General features: G+C 43.6%; 1 protein-coding gene across 8 annotated transcripts in view; it reads right to left on the minus strand.

Annotated features, from left to right (window-relative positions):
• PITPNM3 (PITPNM family member 3) overlaps positions 1 to 20,404 on the minus strand; it is a 407,952-nt gene that overhangs the window by 355,040 nt on the left and 32,508 nt on the right. For 2 of the 8 annotated variants that reach the window (XM_033921389.1, XM_033921388.1), the window contains exon 2: positions 9,096 to 9,257. The exons of the other annotated variants lie outside the window; for them this stretch is intronic. The gene's annotated coding sequence lies outside the window, so the exon portion shown is untranslated. The remainder of the gene's footprint in view (positions 1 to 9,095; positions 9,258 to 20,404) is intronic. 8 annotated transcript variants of the gene reach the window in all.

Below are 20,404 nucleotides of genomic sequence, written 5' to 3' on the forward strand. Positions count from 1 at the left end.
AACAGATTATAGGCCTGAAAATTAACCAAGCTGCGAATTTTAAGGTTAATGTTTACCTAGCACACTCAGTACTCTTCCACTGACCCTGTTCTCCTCTCACTTTCTCCAGAGGCTTGCTGCTGGCACCACCTTTGGAAAAGCCATTTTGCTTTGTTCTGTCTTGAAAAGTTTGAATCCTGCTGGGCCTAAACTTTTAAAAGAACATAAGAATTGCTGCTGCTGGGTCAGACCAGTGGTCCATCGTGCCTAGAAGTCCGCTCCTGCGGCAGCCCTTAGGTCAAAGACCAGTGCCCTATTTGAGTCTAGCCTTACCTGCGTACATTCCGGTTTAGCAGGAACTTGTCTAACTTTGTCGTGAATCCTTGGAGGGTGTTTCCCCTATAACAGCCTCCGAAAGAGCGTTCCAGTTTTCTACCACTCTCTGGCTGAAGAACTTCCTTACGTTTGTACAGAATCTATCCCCTCTCTATGCCTTCTCGTTCTCTCTACCTTGGAGAGGATGAACAACCTGTCTTTATCTACTAAGTCTATTCCTTTCATTATCTTGAATGTTTCGATCATGTCCCCTCTCGGTCTCCTCTTTACAAGGGAGAAGAGGCCCAGTTTCTCTAATCTCTCAATGTACAGCAACTCCTATATAGGAGCCAACTCTGTGGGTGCCAGTGGATGCTGACCACCCCTAGTACCGAGCTAACTCTTTTTACTGTGTCCAGGGAGGGGAAATTTCTGTTAATTTTGCCATGTTGAAATGCTGGTGCCTTTTGTACCAGTATAGTAAGGCACAAACTCAGAACTGCATGGTGCTGGAATTATAAAGCACAGAGCTAGCAGGACGCCTCCAGACAAGGTAAAGATTAAATGAGGGAGGGGGTTAGCTTGTAGGGGGACTGGAGACAGGATAGTTAAGGCTGGTTAATAGTAGAGGAAGCAGGTGGGAGCCGAGATTAGCTGGTATGAGGTTCAAGCCTAAATGCACTAAAGCAGTGATCGTCGCTAAATCAGTTGACTGCTTTAGTGACAATCACATTTGCTGACCTGATGCACAAAATGGCACACCGCGTGTTTTTCCCCCTCAATCGCCCATTTTCCAATCCAGATGTGCAAATTAGCTATTTAATATTAAAACCTCAAACTACCTGAGCGATTGATGCACTAACATCGCTTGACGATATATAAAAAAAAAAAGTGATTAAAATAAAGCGACGGGTCAAGACTAGTCGCTTACCTGTCTTACCGGCACTTTTTTAAATGGGCATAGATGCTGTGGATGTGTTACACATGCACAATATCTGCCCCATTAAAAGAAAAATAAAAAAACACACACCCCCGGCCGGTGACAGCCCTCCCTGATATCTCCCCAATGAACTAGCACCGGAGACCCCTCCCACAGTGAGCATGGGTAAGTGGACGCCAGCGCACTCTTTAAGCAGCAGATGCCAATTGAACTGCTAGATTTCACTCAAGGTGTGTAAAAAAATAAAATACATGGACAATGACACATGACGCAAGTTTTATATTAAAATAATTATTGCCTTTGTTTCCATCATGGAACTCAAAAGATTAGTTGTGTCATCGGGAGCTCTTTACAGTGCCAAAACGCTGGCCATCTGATAAAGATCTCCACTTGATAATTCGTAGTTCCCCAATATATACCTTTTTTACTGCATGACATCTTTGGCTGTCAGCCAATCCATTAATAGAGGCTGTCCTTAAATTTGGACAAAAAACTTCTCTTTAACATGGAATAAAAGTTGCAGAAATCATATTTTTTGTTTACATTCATTTCTGAATATACATAAACTTATTATAATACAGCCAAACACAGCCAAAAACTTTAAATCTAAACCTACTTATCTGTTTCAGGAGAAACTGTATTTTGAAGTGCTGAAAACTTCATGGCCCTGTTAGTACCATAGAAAGAAGGGGCTGTTCCCCCCTCCTGCTCTGAGCTTTACAGAAACTGACAGTTTCAAGTTACACTGACACATTCTTAAGTATGGACTACCAATGCCCCCCTTCCTATGCTGGAGACTGATACAGCAGTTTCTGACTCTATTTCCAGAAGTTGCCTCAGGATTGCTTAGAATTTCTTCAGGTTTAAAATATATAAAATATTAGAAATTAAGTACACATCATTCTTTCATATATATCTTTCATCCATCATTCGCTTGGGGCACCTTTCATCCACATCCATACCATGTATTTCATTCATATTTAATGCAAGAAAACTTTCTCTATTATGCACAGTATACTCAGCTCAAGCCCTTCTGGTATCAATTAGACCACGAGGGAAGCTCAAGGCGAGCAAAAACCTGAAGACTAGGGACATAGGCTGAACACAAAATGGAATAAAGCCAAGCAGAAGACACAGAAAAACAGAGAACAAAATGGAGTCACTAATGTTTCTATGTATGTTACACATTACCTGATTTCCTCTATGATCTGGCTTAATAGCAAAGTACATAAAGAGACTATTATTATGCTTTTCCTTAATATTAATCTGTAGTGTGTTTTTCTGGCCTTGGCTACATCCATATTCAGATTTTTATTCACCAACTTTTCGTACGCATCTATTAGGCGTGGCCTTAACTAACACATATGCTTGTATCTAACTAGAGTTACACAGAATCATACGAAAAGCAGGCATTTTTGTAGGAAAAACTCCACAAAATACTCCAAACACATCTTATTCATTATCCATTCCATAGCGCCCCCTAGAGTCCACGAGTTCCATTACTGCTCAACGGCCAGCAAAAAATTAGGCAAGAGGAATGCCCACTCCCTCCTGCCTTGCTGACCCCCCACCCCACCACTACTTCAGTACCTTTGTGTGAAGAGAGGAGGGAGGCTCAATCTCTCCAGCTCCGAGGCCTGCTGATCCAAAACAATGGGCCTTCCCCTCCTCAGTGCATCATATGATGCACAGGGAGGGACCTAAGGCCCTGATTGGCTCAAATGCCTAAGATACCTCCCAAGGGGTGGGGCCTTAAGGCATCTGAGCTAATCAGGGCCTTAGATGCTTAATCTCTGTAAAAATCCTGTGGGTCACTATTGGGCTGGTAAATAGTCTGATTCAAAAATGGTAATTGAAACAATTTTGCATGCAAATGAATTTTCCAGAGGACCGCTTTAATCCCATCCAATCAGTCACTGGAGAAAGCGACCGACACATGCACAGAGCCAGCAGGGGAAGCCCCGAAGCAGCCTCTTGCCTCTCAGTTGTTCAGGGCAGGAGGAGTAGTTTTGTGTTTGGTTTTGTTTTTAATGTGCACAGATGTGCATGTGTTACACACTCATTTCTATGCCCATTAAAAAAAAAAAAAAGCAGCTGCTTTAATGCTACCAGCACTCACAGACCTGTTGCAAAATTTTGGAGCGTTCGAAACTGGCGCTTCATTTTGTGCCTCATCTGAGCATCGATCGGAATGCTCATTTTATTTTTATTGATGAGCTTGTATGTTTTTACAATTATTAGAGGCTGCTATTTGCCATTTTGTGCATCGATAGATGCAATAATTAGTCACTAAATCAGTTAAAAACTGGTTTAGCAATGATCATTAAACGCACAGTGAATTTTGTGCACATGGGCCACAGTGGTAAATATCACACACTTAACCTGGAAATTCAAGGCCGGGCCGTGTTCAGGCACTGGCATAGAATTTCTAGGTTTGCAGATCCAGCTAACAGACAGAAATTCTATGCCAGTGCCTGAACACAGCCCGGCCTTGAATTTCCAGGTTAATGTGACAACGCCGATTGTTGCCAGCTTAATACCAAGCTCTTCCTATAAAAAAAAAGCAGCAAAAAGAGAAAATACACCTTCAGCATTTTTACCACTGGTTTATCTAGAAGATAAAAATCAGCAGCTCAGCCTTTTTTAAGTCTCCATCATGACAAAGCTAAATACACAGAAAGAACCGATGTAGGATTGGTAAGGAAGCTACTTTAACTGTACTCCGATGTGACTATAGCAGAGCTTTGCAGACCTTTTCTAGGTGATTCTAGAGCCCACAAACATTTCAGAATGTCTGCAGTGAACATGGACTATTTAGTCCTTTAATCAAATGCCATTATCTCTAAACACCATGAGATCTTTGAGCACAAGAACAACTCAAGAATAAATTATTTTCCATCATCGAGAGGAATCAAGTCCATTAGTAAAATGTCACACTCCTTCCCATACTTACTAAATGCGATATGGAATGGACTGCCTCCTCAAATTACGTGGAGGGGCATCATCGAAAGGGACATCTAAGTCTGTTTGCGTCCAAGTCGCAAGTCGTCCAAAGTAAAAAAACAGCCTAGGACAAATTTTCGAAAAATACGTCCTAAATTTTTTTTGTTTCAAAAATCGTCTAATTAGACGTCCTACCGATCTGATCGTCTAAGCCGCTAAATAGTCCATCTTTATACCACATTTCTGTCCAACTTTTCATCCAAGTCAAAAATGCCTAGAACGAGCCCTGTTGGACGTGGGAGGGGTCTGCAAAGTGAAGGACTGAACACCCAGACATGGCACCTAAATAGTGGGGTACCTTACAGGGCACTGCTGTGAACTTCACAAAAAGGGTGCCATGTCTTCTCCTTACTACAGCTCCCTTATAGGTCATGCTGAGCCCTCCAAACCACCTCCAGAATCCCCTAGACCCATTAATCTACCACCCTAATAGCCCTTATGGCTGCAGGAGCCACTTATATGCCAGTACAAAAGGGTTTGGGGGATGGATAGGGGAGTGTACATGTTTAAGTATCAATGCAGTGATTACAGGGGCTTATGGGCATGGGTCCTCCTTTCTATGGGTCCCTAATCCACCCCCATGACGACTTAAGCTGCCTCTGTGCTGGACGACTAGGCTTTCCTATGCCAGGCAGCCAGGTGATGATGGTCTGGAGGCTGAATTTTAAAGGTGTGATTAATATTTTTATGGGGTCGGTGATCACTAGGGTAGTGTGTGGGGGTCTGTTTTATGTGTTTGCAGTGCTTATCTGGTGATTTTAGGTGGGTTTTACATGGTCTAAGTCAGTGGTTCCCAAACCTGTCCTGGGGGACCCCCAGTCAGTCAGGTTTTCAAGATATCCCTAATGAATATGCATGAGAGAGATTTGCATACCTGTCACTTCCATTATATGCAAATCTCTCTCATGCATATTCATTAGGGATATCTTGAAAACCTGATTGGCTGGTGGGTCCCCAGGACAGGGTTGAGAACCATTGATGTAGAGGGAAGCAGCCTATTCAGAGCGTTGCCTCTGCCCGCTGGACATCACCATTGTTGCTGCTGCTTTAGGAGGCCTGGATGTATTGTTAGTACTCACTGAAAATCAGCGAGTCCGATATTTCCAGCAAACCAATCAATTCATCAAAGTGAATGAGGCAGCAGTACTAGATACCATAATGGGGAGGAGGAAAAAACACCTGCTTGATATGAGTGGAGTGGGTGCAGGGCTGGAATAAATGGTAAGCCAAGTAGGCACATGCCTCAGGCCTGAAGAAGTTCAGGGGGGCCCAGTGTTCTGCCTGCCTGTACTTGTTTCCGGGCCCGGCTCCAGCCATCCAAGTACTGCCTCCTCTTGCCTTCTTCAGTGTAGCCAAACTTGCAGTCTTCAAAAGAACATGGGCAGCGGTTCCTACACGCTACCCATGACTGACCTGGAAGCCTTTCCTCTGGAATTTTGCATCATAGGGAATGTTTCTAGGTCAACAGCCGACAGCATGTAGGAACCGCTGCCCACAGCCTTTTGAAGATTGAAGTTTGTCTGCACTAAATAATGAAGGAAAGAGGAGGTGCTATTTTGCGTGTGGAGTCAGGCCCAGAGGTACACTCTTGCAGGATGGGGGACATGGCCCTGGAGGGCCCAAAGAATTAATCCTGCCCTAGGTAGAGGTACATGTCTGAAGGTTCACCCAGGGTGTTAGACACCCTAGGGCGTTTTTATTTTTAAATTTTTCTAGTACAAAGTCTAAACAATTGTGTCAATGATTTTCATTAGAGCCAATTATAGTAGAAAATAAGCTTCATACACATATGGATCCTGATAAAACCTAAGACCTAATTCTTCTCTGCCTGCCTCTTCAAGATAGACAGATCTGGATGGCACCAAGATTGCAAAAGTCACACCGTTCACCCAACTAATTATACAGGGGCCAACATACAAAGCTTTAGATAATATTTTATTCTAGCTCACTGCTAGCTCCCCAAACAGGGAAATAGTCCAATGAGTTATTCAAAAGTGTCTTACCTACACTTCAAATTGTTACATGACATCTTCAATGCTGTCAGACACAGATGATCTGAGATTGCTAGACTAATAATATGGAAAGAAACCAAAGTACAATTCAATGAAGATAAAGAAAAACTTTTAAAATGTACAAAAAAAATTTGAGAGGAGAGGATGAAACCAAAATCAATAGGGAAGAACTCAGCATCAGTGGGTAATGGACATTAATGCACAACAGACTTAATATGAGAGCACACACCGTCTCTAAATATTAACACAGGAACCCTCCTATTTTTGCAGGTCTCACACGCCAATGGAAAAAGAAGAAAAAAAAAAAGAGCCATATTTTTAGGCCATGTTAGACTTCGTGAACAGGAAAATCCAATATTAGAATACACTGGGCCCAATATTCACTGTTATTCAGCCAGCCAGGAACAGCTCCCAGCCAACTAAATAGCACAGACGGCCATCTTCCGCTGAAGATCCAGCTTAGTGGATTGGCCGGTGGCCAGCTATGTCGCATGACAGAGCCAGTCACTGCCAATATTTAACAGCTTGTCAGCCAGATAGAGCTGCCTAAAAGGGTGGACTATCTTTAGCCATTGAGACCTGGCCAGCTATGTCTTGGGCAGCCAAATATAGACTGAAAATTCAAAGCCTGTTACCAGATTCAGCACTAGTATTTAATTTCTAGGTTCACCACAGACCGCAGGAGATCGCTGGCGATATCCTGTGGTCTGAATATTGGGGGTGGGGCACACTAAGTATTTCTTAATCCTTTTTTAGTAAAGGGAATCCTTACTAAAGCTTCAACAAAGACGCTTCCTCAAACGCCTTAGGTCACAATGACAAGTTTTTGCAATTAATAGAACTCTTATTTCCTGTGCACTTTAAACTTGAAGTATGTGAGAATTCTGTTTTATGGCAGGGTAATTTTTCACAAGTCAATGTCAAAGCACACACAAGACCCGACAGAGGGCAGTAACTAATTCAGATTATGATACTTGTGTCCAATGAACCATGAACTAAACACTAGTTCTTCATCTTTGGGGAAGGGAAGGAGGTAGCAGAAGATGAGGAAATCAGTTTTATGAAGTATTAGGTACTGAAAGAAATGCTAGGCCTAAGTGTTGCTATGGGAACAGCTGTTCAGCATATCCGAAGCTGTAGTATATGCCACTGCAACATCATTAAGAATGAAGAACGAAACCAATTCAAAGAATGTTTACCGTCTGTTGCTCAGAAAAGAAACAGTCACATGAAATGATGCATTTTCCCATATGACAAGAGTTAAGCATGAGCTGTCTTTACACTGGCAAATGAATGAATGAAAATTAAAATAAATTCAACAAACCTAGGCGGACATATTTCTTTTCATGAGAATAAGACCTGTTACTGCTTCCAAAACAAGGCAACAACTTAAGAGCATGAAAACTAGCACAGAAAAAGTAAATTGGTCATTAGGTATATGCCAAGTCTAATAATTAACTTAGTCCTAAAGATACCCTGTCCCACTCCATCTCCTTTGTCTGCCACTAACAGGTGGAATGGAATGCTAGAAATACAAAAGTCAGAGTAAAACAGTAACACAAAAGCAAAATGCCAACTTTAAAAAATGTTGTAGACCCAGGGTGGAACAAAAAAGCGGAGTCTTAGGTCAGAGGAAGAGAGATTTATTAAAAGGACCAGACAGTCTATGTTTTGGTGAAATGCCTGCATCAGGGGTAGTAATTCATGGTCAAAAATGTTTTCAAAGCAAGATAGAAATGCTCGCACAATTGGCTGTTTCCTCTAGGCCTTGCCCTCCTCCCACAGGGCAGTGAACAGACCAAAGTATAAACAGGGCTACTCAATTCTGGACCTCGAGGTCCACACGCAGGCCAGGTTTTCAGGATATACACAATGAACATGCCATGAGAAAAGCGATTTGCATGCACTGCCTCCTTGGTATGCAAATCTCCCTCATGCATATTCATTGTGGATATCCTGAAAATCTGGTCTGCCTGTGGACCTCAACATCCAGAATTGAGTAGCCCTATTTTAAAAGTTGGTATTTGCTTCTGGAAGTGGCTTCTAAAAGCAAAAAAAAACAAACCAACCCACTTAAAAAGTTCCTCTGTGGTCCGTTCATTGCCCTGCAAGAGGAGTTAGATGAATGGAATGTTAGCTTAGTTATTAACGTATGTAAAATGGGGGTAACTATATAAGGAGCTGCCTAATTTTAGGCAGTAGAACACACAAATCGCAGTATTCCAGTCATTTACCAACTCCTGAAAAAGTATTTTCTGTCACTTACACTAGTATTCTATAATGGTGTGTGGTAACATTTAGAGCAGGCGATTCAGTAGATGTGCTAAACCAAGGTGTCCAACCTCAGCTTTTACCAGGCCGGGTTGTCAGGATTTCCACAATGAACAGACATGAGTTCTGCATATAATGGAGGAAGAGCTTACAAATAGATCTCATGTATATTCTTTGGGGAAATCCTGAAAACCCAACCTGGTGAAGGCCTAGGGTTGGACATAGGATAAAATCCAGACCCATGGCCCTGGGTTTTGAAAAGTTGCCAGCTCGGGACCATGTCAGAAGGGCATCTGCGCAGGTGTGGATGCAACGCGGTGACATCACGCACATGCATGTGATGTCATCGTGTTACACCTGTATATATGCAGATGCCCTCCTGACCACAGGTTGAGAGTGTGGGGGCGTGATTTGGGCGTAACAAGGCAGGCCTGTGGGTGGGGCCATAGGTCCAGATTCACTTTGGTATACGAGTGCTTTGGATTACAAGCATGCTTCTGGAACGAATTATGCTCGCAAACCAAGGTTTTACTGTATGTTTATATTTTTTTGCTACCGATTCAACTCCTACCTACCTCTATTGAAAGAAAGATGCAGGGGCTGCTACTGTTCTCAGTTTCATCAGGACTCCTGTATAAGTGGCCAGGTTGCTGTCAACTCCTTGCCTCCCAAGGTTTATAAACATGCTGCCAGCCCAAGAAGTTAGGTCTGAGGTTGGGAATGAATCCTGAAACTCCCTGCAGTAATGAGCAGCGAAATCACTGAGCCAGTCTACAGCTTTTTTTTTAATGCAAAATTTACTTTTCCTCAAAAGGCAGCTACAATATACGATATAGCATGAAAATTATAGAAACGTTAAAAATTCCACTATTGCCACCTTCTTAATCGAACAGGCTAAAGCCATCAATCCGTCCATTCTCAAAGAGGGTCAATTTCAGCAGAATGGGACTATACAAGGGCTTAAGTGCGGTGTAGCCAAGGTTGATTATAAATGGGTTTTTATACGAGAAAGAGCTGCAAATCCATTAATAATGTATGCCGAATCTGTGTAGTCTTCGTGTATTACGGAGAAGCCCATCATCTGGAAATGCTTTGCATAATATACCAAGGCTTAGTCCGTTAGCACTGTCTACTTAATTATCCAGAACAAGGCTGACGTGCACTATATTTTCTATGATTGTCATAAAGCCATCAAAAAGCCTTCACTAAAAGAGATGGGAGTTTGCTTCTTGAATATTAAACAGGCTGCATAATTTCAGCTTCCAAACTGCAGATTTGCAAAATAAATTTACCTTTAGTCCTTCTGGGGCTCTTTAGACTTTCTCTTTATGCAGAGAAAGGGGTTCAATGATTTTTTTATTTTTTTTTTTAAAGAGGGGTATGGTTAAATCTAAATAAAATAAGAACATACATATTCAGGTAATAATTCTGATTCATAGCCATTCTACATCAGTATACTTATAGATTTTGGTCAGTCTGAGAATTGAAAAAAAACAAGAATTCCATATTTCCAAAAGCATTTTTTTAAAAAAATGTATTGCAAATAAATAATTAATTTTATTGATTTGCTATACCACCTGTACCAATCAAGGATATAAGCAGTTTACATAATAAAACAAATAAGTCATAGAAAAAGGAGAAGACCACCACACAACCGGTCACACATGCACCACACAACAAAATAAAGCAAAGCTATGCTGTCTGCCCATTGGCTCAAAGCCAACCTCCTGCAAACATCAGCTGGCCCCACTAGAAGATAAAGAGAAGAAACAAGTCCGATGACGAGAGAATGACTGATCTGATTGGATGGGTTCTCTACTACTACGGCGAAAAGGGTGAACAGAATGCTAGGAATGATAAAGAAGGGGATCACGAACAGATCGGAGAAGGTTATCATGCCGCTGTACCGGGCCATGGTGTACCCTCACCTGGAGTAATGCGTCCAGCACTGGTCGCCATACATGAAGGAGGACACATTACTACTCAAAAGGGTCCAGAGAAGAGGAGTTGCCATACAGCGAGAGATTAGAGAAACTGGGCCTCTTCTCCCTTGAAAAGAGGAGACAGAGGGGACATGATCGAAACATTCAAGGTAATGGAGAGAATAGACTTAGTACATAAGGACAGGTTGTTCACCCTCTCCAAGGGAGAGAGAACGAGAGGGGATAGATTCCAAACAAACACAAGGAACTTCTTCTTCACCCAAAGAGTGGTAGAAAACTGGAACGCTCTTCTGGAGGCTGTTATAGGGGGAAACACCCTCCAGGGATTCAAGGCAAAGTTAGACAAGTTCCTGCTCAAGTAGAACATACGCAGGTAAGGCTAGGGCACTGGTCTTTGACCTGGGGGCCGCCACGTGAGCGGAATGCTGGGCACGATGGACCACTGATCTGACCCAGCAGCGGCAATTCTTATGTTCTTACAATTAGGTGCTGATATCAGAGCCTAACGACACCTGATTCACAAAGAGGCGCCTAACTCAAGAACATGCACATAATCTACCCCTACCTGCGCCCACTTTTAAAGAAGGTGCTTTGGGTTAGGTGCTTGCTTTTATATATTTTACAGAATCAAGATTTTTGAGTTAGGCACCTAACTTTCAATTAAGGGCGATTGTGAGGTGTTGGAGGAGTGCCAATATCAGCACTGATAAAGCCTATTGTTCGATTAAAGTAGGCACCGATATTGGCAGAACTTTATAGAACCAGGGTCTAATTGTGTTATTTGATAAATCTTATGGTCTGGCTTTGTGCCATATACCATTAACCAGGAAGAAAGAATAATCGGATGCCTGGAGGTCACCACTAGAAAGACTAGATGAGGTAGGATAAAATTTAGGGCTCATTTATAAGCTTGTAGTCCTACTTTTAACGAGAACAGAATTAGAAATCTATAGATAATATGGGTCAAAAACAGATTGGTCCACCTGTCCCTGGCATCTTTTAACCATATCAAGATGTACTAACGATCAGCGGAAGATGAGAACACACAGACTGGGCTTTTTATTCTGTATTCTCTGTGCAGTTAACTGAATGAATGAAGACTAATTTGAATCCGTAATCTGGCAAGTGACAAAGCAGCTACAGGCAAGTAACTGAAGGTTTATTATCAGAGGGACATTTAAAAAATTAGCAGATGCAAAACCAGTCCAGAAAAGAGTTATTACATTACATCTTCTCCTCCTGAGCATCTGCACATAACACCATCATTAAGAGTTCATGCAGATGTTCACAAGGATAGAATCTGATCGAAGTGGCTCATGAATATGTTTGGGTTTTTTTTAAATACAATGTTGATTAGCTAATTGTCTCTGCTGTCCATTGTGCATTTTCATTTACTCAGTTAAGGATTCTTGACTGAACTTTGTAAAATGGGTCATCCGTTCTTCAGATGGACGGATCTAACAGAGCAGAAGAAATGGAAAGAAGGAAAAAAAGTTCACAGAAGGGCCTTAGATTTTCTTGAAATATGGCATCCAATTGCTATCTTCTATTCATCAAAAGAGTCTTGTTTAAAATAATCATCTGTTGCTTTTTCTGCTTGGGGGAGTGTTCCTTTGCTATATCTACTGTATGAACTTTTTTGTTTGTTTTTATTAGTTAGTACCAGGGTGCTAAGCAAATGGCCACTGTAGTAATAAGAAAACTGTACTTTACACAATTTAAACACAAAATTCATAAGGTGGTCCATCAAGCCCAGTATCCTGTTTCCAACAATGGCCAAATCCCAAGAGTAAAAACAGATTTTGTGCAGCTTATCCTAAGAATAAGCACTGGATTTTCCCAAGTCCATCTTAATAATGCCTTATAGCACCAAACTTTTTTTTTTTTACCCTGCTAAACTGACTACTTTCACCACATTCTTTGACAACAAACTCCAAAGTTTAATTACATATTGAGTGAGGCTATTTACTCCAGTTAGTAGCTTCATCACATGCCCCCTAGTCCTAGTATTATTGGGAAAGAGTAAACAAGCGATTCACATCTACCCTTTCCACTCCACTCAGTATTTTATCTATTACATCTCCCCTGAGTTGTCTCTTCTCTAGGCTGAAGAGCCTAATCCTTTCCTCACAGGGAAGTCCTCCCATCCCGTTATATCATGTTTTCATCACCCTTCTCCTCTGTACCTTTTCTATATATATATATATATTTTTTTTTTTTAATGCGGCATCCAGAATTGCACACAGTATTTTATTATGGCCACACCACGGAGTGATACAAGAGCATTATAATATTCTCAGTTTTGTTTTCCATTCCTTTCCTGATCATTCCTAACATTATTTTTGTTTTCTGAGCCACCACTGCACATTGAGCCGAGGAGTGTTTCAATGTAAAATTCAGATCACATGGGTCCTGGGCTTCTCCCATATTGCTTGTAAAGGTTTTGACCCACCAGTCAGTGTCCCTTCACTAGGTCTGCATGTCATGTGGGGAGATCAAGGGTATATACTTCAGACGTCACCTTTAGTATTCAGAATTATAGATTGGGACCCTAAGAGATATGGCCAATCGGAATCTTATGCCACTCACAGTGCATCCCAGAATGCACTGCAAATGGGGCCTAAGATTCCAGTTGGTCCAGGCGCCTAAGGCCCCTCCTATGGGAGGAGCCTTAAGCACCTGGACCAATCAGGGCCTAAGGCCTATCCCTGGTGCATCCCACGATGCACCAGGAAAGGGCAGGCCTGCCATTTGTGAGAAGGTGGGCCAGCTGGCTGGAGGCAGGAAGGATTCCTCTGATCGGCCAACATTTTAACATAGGGGGGCTTCCGGGGGAGCTGAAGGGGTCCTGGGGGTTGGGGGTTCAGCAGGGGGGATGCCATGATGTTCAGGGGTGGGGAGTTCTGGCAGGAGGGACTGGGCATCCCTCCTGCCGTGACAAGGTCCCTTGCCACGACAAGCTCAGTGGCAACCTGATTCTCTAACCGGCGCCTGTGAAATGGACACATTTTCCCCCCCTTTATATCCCAGGTGACTTTTGTTGGTTATTACAATATTTAATATTCTCCATTTCTTTCCTAATAGTTCCTTTTTTATATTGCTTTCTTAGCTGCTACTGTACACTGAGCAGAGGGTTTCATAAGAATAGCCATACTGGGTCAGACTCATTCTTAGAGTACCATGTAGTAGTTATCCCAAGCTTTCTTGAATACAGTGTTTCCACCACCTCTACTAGAAGGTTGTTTCACATATTCACTACCTTTTCCATGATGTAGTATTTCCTAAGGTTACTCCCGAGTCTGTTCCCTTTAACCTTCAACTTATGTCCCCAAATTCCAGGGCTTCCTTTCAATTGAAAGGACACTTCCCTCTAGTGCATCTATACCATAAGACACATTTAAACATCTCTATTGTATCTCCTCTCTCACCTCTCTTCTAAAGTATACATATTGAGATCTTCAAGTCTGTCCCCAAACACTATATGATGAAGACCACCAACCATTTTAGTAATCACTCTCTGGATTGACTCCATCCTGTTTATATTATTTTGAAGGTGTGATCTCTAGAATTGCATACAGTGTTCTAATGAGATCTCAGAGACTTATACAGAGGCTATACTTATCTTGCTAGTCATTCCTCTTTCTATGTAGCCAAGCCTCCTTCTGGCTTTTGCTGTTACCATTGCTACCTATTTGGTCACCTTAAGATCATCACATATGTTCACACCCAAGACCTCTTTTGTGCACAGAAGTGCTTTGCTCCACCTTGCATTACACAAACCAAGGGCATCACTACTGAATGGATGTTCAGAGGTGAACAGAGATTTCATGGTATTTGACATATAAATTCAGTCTTCAGCTGGAAAAAAAAAAAAGACTGCTCCATTTAAAAAGGTCACACATGTTCAGTTCACAATCAATAGTAAATAAATTGTTACTAGTAGCACAAAGAGAGGCATGAGATTCTAAGACAGTGTCTAAGCGATGAGACAGCAGGTGCACACCAAAGATGATGCTAGCCAGTAATTTTGTTTTCAAGACACCCTTCATCTTTATTTAAAAAACAGACCATTTCATGGCACTGAAAAACACAGAGCTGTCAAACTATTTGTTCAAGTTCACTTCACTCTTCAAACAGAAAAAAAAATCCTTACTTCCTGAAAATGCCTGATAACCCCTCTATCTCCTGGTCTTTTCACCCAAGCGTGTCCAGGGTGGTGCTCTCATTCCCCAAAATCAGCTTCCTGTGATATCCTACTGTGAACAGGCTGAGTAATCATTGCCCTTCACCACTTCTCTCCCAGATATTTCTGGCCTTTCAGGCACTGTTTTCACACCTCTGTACTTCATCACCTGACCTTCCTGGTCTCTCAGGACACCAAAGATTGTTCCAGCCATTGCTGGTCCCTTTGGTCACCACTGGTCACTCACTGTGGGCCCCACTGGTCCCTCTGGTTGCCGGTCTCTTGGCTCCTCTGCTGGTTACCACCAGTCTCACACTGGTTCACTGTCTCTCACACTGGTCTCTCCACCAGCCACTGTCAGCCCAAACTTCCCCGGTATACTGGTCTCTCCACAGAGCCTCTGGTCACCAGTTATGCCAATGAGGACTCTCCTTGGACCCTCAGGCACTCTCACTGAGGACTCTCCAGGTCACTCAGATGTCCTCTCACTGGCCCTCTCATGGTCAAGCTAGAGGGCTCTCCAGTCCCTCCAAGTTCTATCAGATAGACAATACAGGGCAGGGTCTCTCTCTCCATCTGTCTGCTGCACTGTGCCCCTGTCAGCACTGGTCAGCACCACTACTACACTGGGAGTTAAGCTGAAGCCAGCATTCCTCCTCCCGAAGGAGCCACTGCCTTTCTCTGTTTGGGATCTGTTCTTTTCAGCACCACTGTTCACTCAGGGTAAGCGAACAGCTCCCAGCAGCCCTTACAGGAAGATACACAGATTAGTTCTCTTTCAACTGCTCAGGCTCCCTCCATTTGTCTGGAAGAGGAACTTCAACCTATCACACCTATCAATTCCTTATTCAGGGACCTTTGCCAGTGCTGCTCTGTTTTAATCTTCCCTTGATTCATATGTTTAAAATAAGTCTTAAAATAGGCACTATTCTGCCCATTTTACAGACACACAGGTTCGTATGGGTCTTTATAAAACAAAGCCTACAATGAAGATGTGACGGACAACAGGGAAATTCAAGTTGTGCGTCATTCCCCTGTGTCATTTCGGAGAAGGTTTTATTCATTTTCTCATTACAGGAGTTATGCTGTCAAGAATGTGCATTACTTGCACAAGAGGATACATTCTTTTCCAGAACGTCTGTGCATGCACACACATAAACTATTGCATATGTAGGCTATAGGGAAAAGAGTATGCACTTTGTTTGCAGTAGTACACACAGTGGTGTAGTGAGAGAGGTTGGCACCCTGCAAAGCCACGCTGTGCACCCTGCTCCCACGCACCTCCTGAAACGTTTGCCGGCGTAAGCACAATCTTCCACCTGCTGTTCACGCTGGCCTTGGCTCCTTTCCTACGTCACATCCTGGTCCTGTGACAAGGAATGGACGTCAGAAGGGAGCCAAGGCTGGTGCGAGCAGAATGTAGATGATGCTGCTCATACCGGCAAACATTTAAAGCAGTATGTTAGGGGAGGAGAGGCATCAGCTCCTCTCAAAAAGACCCCTAGGGAGGTCTGCCCTCTGCCTTCCCTTACTACACAACTGAGTGTACACTATTTGCAATACACAAAGAGCTAGATTCTATACATTGTGCCATAAAAACAGGAGCACTCAGCTCTATTACCCGTGTTTCCCCGAAAATAAGACCTACCCCGAAAATAAGCCCTAGTTGCCGGCAGCAGCAGCACCCCACCCCCACCCCGCCGACCCATCTCTCCCTCCCATCCAAACTGCGAGACTAAATGTACCTTATAACAAACCAGCAGTGTCGGCAGCAAAGACAACAGGCTCCTTCACGGCCTGGACCATTCCTCTGCCGCATCACAGATGACATCATTAGCAATGCGGCAGAGGAACGGTCCAGGCTGCAAAGGAGCCTGTCTACTTTGCTGCCGACACTGCTGGTTTGTTATAAGGTACATTTAGTCTCACGGTTCGGATGGGAGGGAAAGATAGGTCGACGGGGGCGCTGCGGCGGCTGAGGGGGAGGGATAGAAAGATTCTACATGGGGGATGGAAGGAAGGGAGGGATAGAAATTGCAAGGGATGGGAGGGAGAGATACAATCTTAAAGAGTTCTGCTGCACAAGGGAATGGGCGAGAGGGGAGCAAAGATACTTCGCAAGTGGGGAAGAGAAAGGAAATAGGAAGAATTGGGGTGGAGGAGAAGGGAGAGATGATCATTACATGAAAAAAATAAGACCTAACCCAAAAATAAGCCCTAGTGCATTTTATGGGCCCAAAATTAATATAAGACAGTGTCTTATTTTCGGGGAAACGCGGTATATGAGCACTGCTCGTAAGTTAAGTGCCATTTATAGACTAGTGCTTGGCATTGGAAATCATGCCTAAAACTTTACGTGGTACAGGCTAGTGTCTAAATTAAAGCACGGATGTCCCTTTTTTTATAACTGCGTATATAAATTGGTGGACATGCCCATGACCCTCCCACGGTCATGCCCGCTTTTCTGAACCATGTGTAAATTTTAATTCCAATTAGCACCACAATTTGCTTAAGATCTCAATTAAAATCGGCACCAATTGACTCATTCATTTAAAATTGCACACGCAAATGGGGGAGCACCCCCAAGATCGCACATGCAATCCACGGTGAACGTGTGCTTTCTGCTCATTTTTGTTGTGGACATGAAACAGCCCGAGATGTGTCAACATTTTGAATGTAAAGCGCCTAGGCAGGTGCTTTTCAGCGTTTCATGCCATTTCTTGCATTAGCCCACGCTTATAGTGGTGGTGTTAGGCGCAATTCTGGAACCTTTTGTTAAGGTGCCAGTAGGTGCTTTAAAATGAGTATTAATTGCTGTTTCAAATGGCATTTCCCAAATAATAGGCACCGGAAGAGCTCCGTTTCTAGAATTTCCCTTGCAAATCACAACTACCCTGAGAATGTCGACTGCACATTTAAACACCAGCTTGCGCCATGACCTAGGTTTTATATAAGTTCATTTACTCACGTCAAGCGACATTTTCACTGGGAAATGTCTTATAAAAATGGCCACTTACTAAAGTGCGCAAAAATCCGGGCTTAACAAAAAGTTCTGACTGGTCATGCCTCCAACTCCAGAGCGCTAGATGCCGTTCCTACTCCCCATTTCCTACCAAGTTATTGGAATCAATTGCCTCCTGACTTGAGATCCTCAAAGGGCTTCTGAACTTCAGGAAAACAATAAAAAACATAGAAACATAGAAATAGACGGCAGATAAGGGCCCACGGCCCATCTAGTCTGCCCACCTTAATGTCCCTCCCCTACCTTTGCCCTGTGAATAGATCCCATGTGCCGATCCCATTTGGCCTTAAAATCAGGCACGCTGCTGGCCTCAATCACCTGTAGTGGAAGACTATTCCAGCGATCAACCACTCTTTCAGTGAAAAAGAATTTCCTGGTGTCACCTCGTAGTTTCCCTCCCCTAATTTTCCACGGATGCCCTCTTGTTGTTGTGGGACCCTTGAAAAAGAAGATATCTTCCTCCGCCTCGATGCGGCCCGTAAGATACTTGAACGTCTCGATCATGTCCCCCCTCTCTCTGCGCTCCTCGAGCGAGTATAGCTGTAATTTGTCAAGCCGTTTTTCGTATGGTAGATCCTTGAGTCCCGAGACCATCCGGGTGGCCATTCTTTGCACCGACTCCAGTCTCAGCACATCCTTGCGATAATGCGGCCTCCAGAATTGCACACAGTATTCCAGGTGGGGCCTCACCATGGATCTATACAATGGCATAATGACTTCCGCCTTACGACTGACGAAAACAAACCCAAAAAAAAAACCTTACTTCTTCCTATAAATCCAGTCACTCCCAACCGTATGCATTCTAAAGTACGTTGAACTAGATCCATTCTGTTTGTTAACTGGAAATAATCATATGCTAATTTAAAATGACTAACTTGTATGCTAAACTTGACTCTCTAACTTTACTGTACACATGTAAATTCATAATCTGTTTGCATCATGTATGTCAATCTTGTAACCCGTTCTGAGTTTGTTGGGGGATGACGTAATATAAAACAAACAGGATTTTGCCATGCATCAAGCCCTGTTTTAATGTTGACACCTTTGGGGGTGCTTTTTTTTTTAATTGCATGTTATGCATTAATTTAACCTGCTGGTTGTTAAGGTTGGACCACTCAGCATCTCCTATTTAAAAGGTACTAAGGGGCTAGATTCACTAAGCAAACCGATCATGTACCGATCGGTTTGTGACCCAATTTCCCTCCGACCCCATTCACTAACCTCTGTCCCGATCATCCTCTGATCTGCGCATGCAAATAAGGGGGAACGGCATTCAAATGTAGGCAGGCAGCGATTCACTAAACAAAATGAGGGACACCGACTGGGCTGGCCGATCCAAAAATAAGCGACTGCTGAGGACCAGTCACTCAGGCTCTTTCCGACTGCCCTGCCTTCTGCCGCCCTGCAGCCCTGAAATAAAACCTTTTTCTCTCTGCCGCGACCTGCTCTCTGCCGTCTCTCTTCCTCCCCTACACCGGGCTCTCCTGCTCTCTGCCGTGACCCTAGGTGAAACTGCACTGGAAACTGGGGTGGGACAGGGAGGCAGGCAGCTGGTACACTTGACAATTCCAGTAGCTTATAAAATTTCCCCCAGAAGTCCAGGCTTCCTCAGAGCTGGGATCCATCAAGGTCTGTTACTATCTTGCCGGACATAGAACAGCTACTGGAAGTCTCAGTGGTGCAACTCCCGTCCTGTATCTGGCACCAATCAGACCCTCCTCTTGCCGCCCCGCCTCACCACCCTGCTGTTGCCCCGAATCTCTCCTGCCGCCCTGACTCTTCTGCCCTTCCCCGCACTATGAGCCTGTGGTTTTAACGTGTAGGTTTAAAGCAGGTTAAAACCATGGGATCGCAAAGAAAAAGAGTTTTAAAAAAGGGCTAGATTCAAGTAAAAACAAAAGTTAAAAAAAAAAAAGGTTCCTGCTCTTAAATATCTACAGATGGTCTGCGCATGCGTCGGGATCACTACAGAGCGATCCTGGCGGTCGGCTGGGGGCGTGATTCCAATCACCCTCATTTGCATGAGGGCGATTCGTGAATCAGCCCCCCCTCCCCGGACACGGATCGGATCCCTCACGGATCCGATCCGTGCCCTTAGTGAATCTAGCCCTAAGTGTTCCCACATTAGCCATGCATTACTCAGCATGAGCTAAGTAGAACACCCTGGCTGGCTAACACTTCCAAGTCCACTCTCCGCCCATGCTACAACCCCTCAGAGAAACCTTCATTAAAATGAAGTAACACGCAGTCACGGTACACGGGCTTGTCATGCCACTGGGGCATGCGTGCATCTGTGAAGCTGAATGCTATGGACAAAGAAAAAACTGCAGTGATGATGTACAAGATATCTTTAATGAAACGTCATAGAAATAAAAATATGTACATAAAACAAAAGTTTGTATCCAAAAGGATTGATGAACCCGGACCCGACACGGTTCGTGTTTCGAAGAAACACTCCTTCCTCAGGGGTCCTAGATTGTGTTAATACAAAAATACCTGATGGATAACAACTGGACAGAAACTGCAATCAGCAATGAACAGCTGAGAAGACGTGAAGGCTCCTACGTAGTACAGGACATGAACGCTGTGCCATTGGTAGTTTCACTACCAGCAGGGCCTTCCAAGGCCGACAGGTTTCAGCAGAGATGTCAGACTAACGAGGCACCATTCATCTGGGCCGCAGCAGATAGGCGGTGGTGGAGGCAGAGGATCGCGTTTTGATACAACGGTGATATC

The sequence above is a fragment of the Geotrypetes seraphini genome, chromosome 15, assembly GCF_902459505.1.
Source record: "Geotrypetes seraphini chromosome 15, aGeoSer1.1, whole genome shotgun sequence".
Classification (NCBI taxonomy): domain Eukaryota; kingdom Metazoa; phylum Chordata; class Amphibia; order Gymnophiona; family Dermophiidae; genus Geotrypetes; species Geotrypetes seraphini.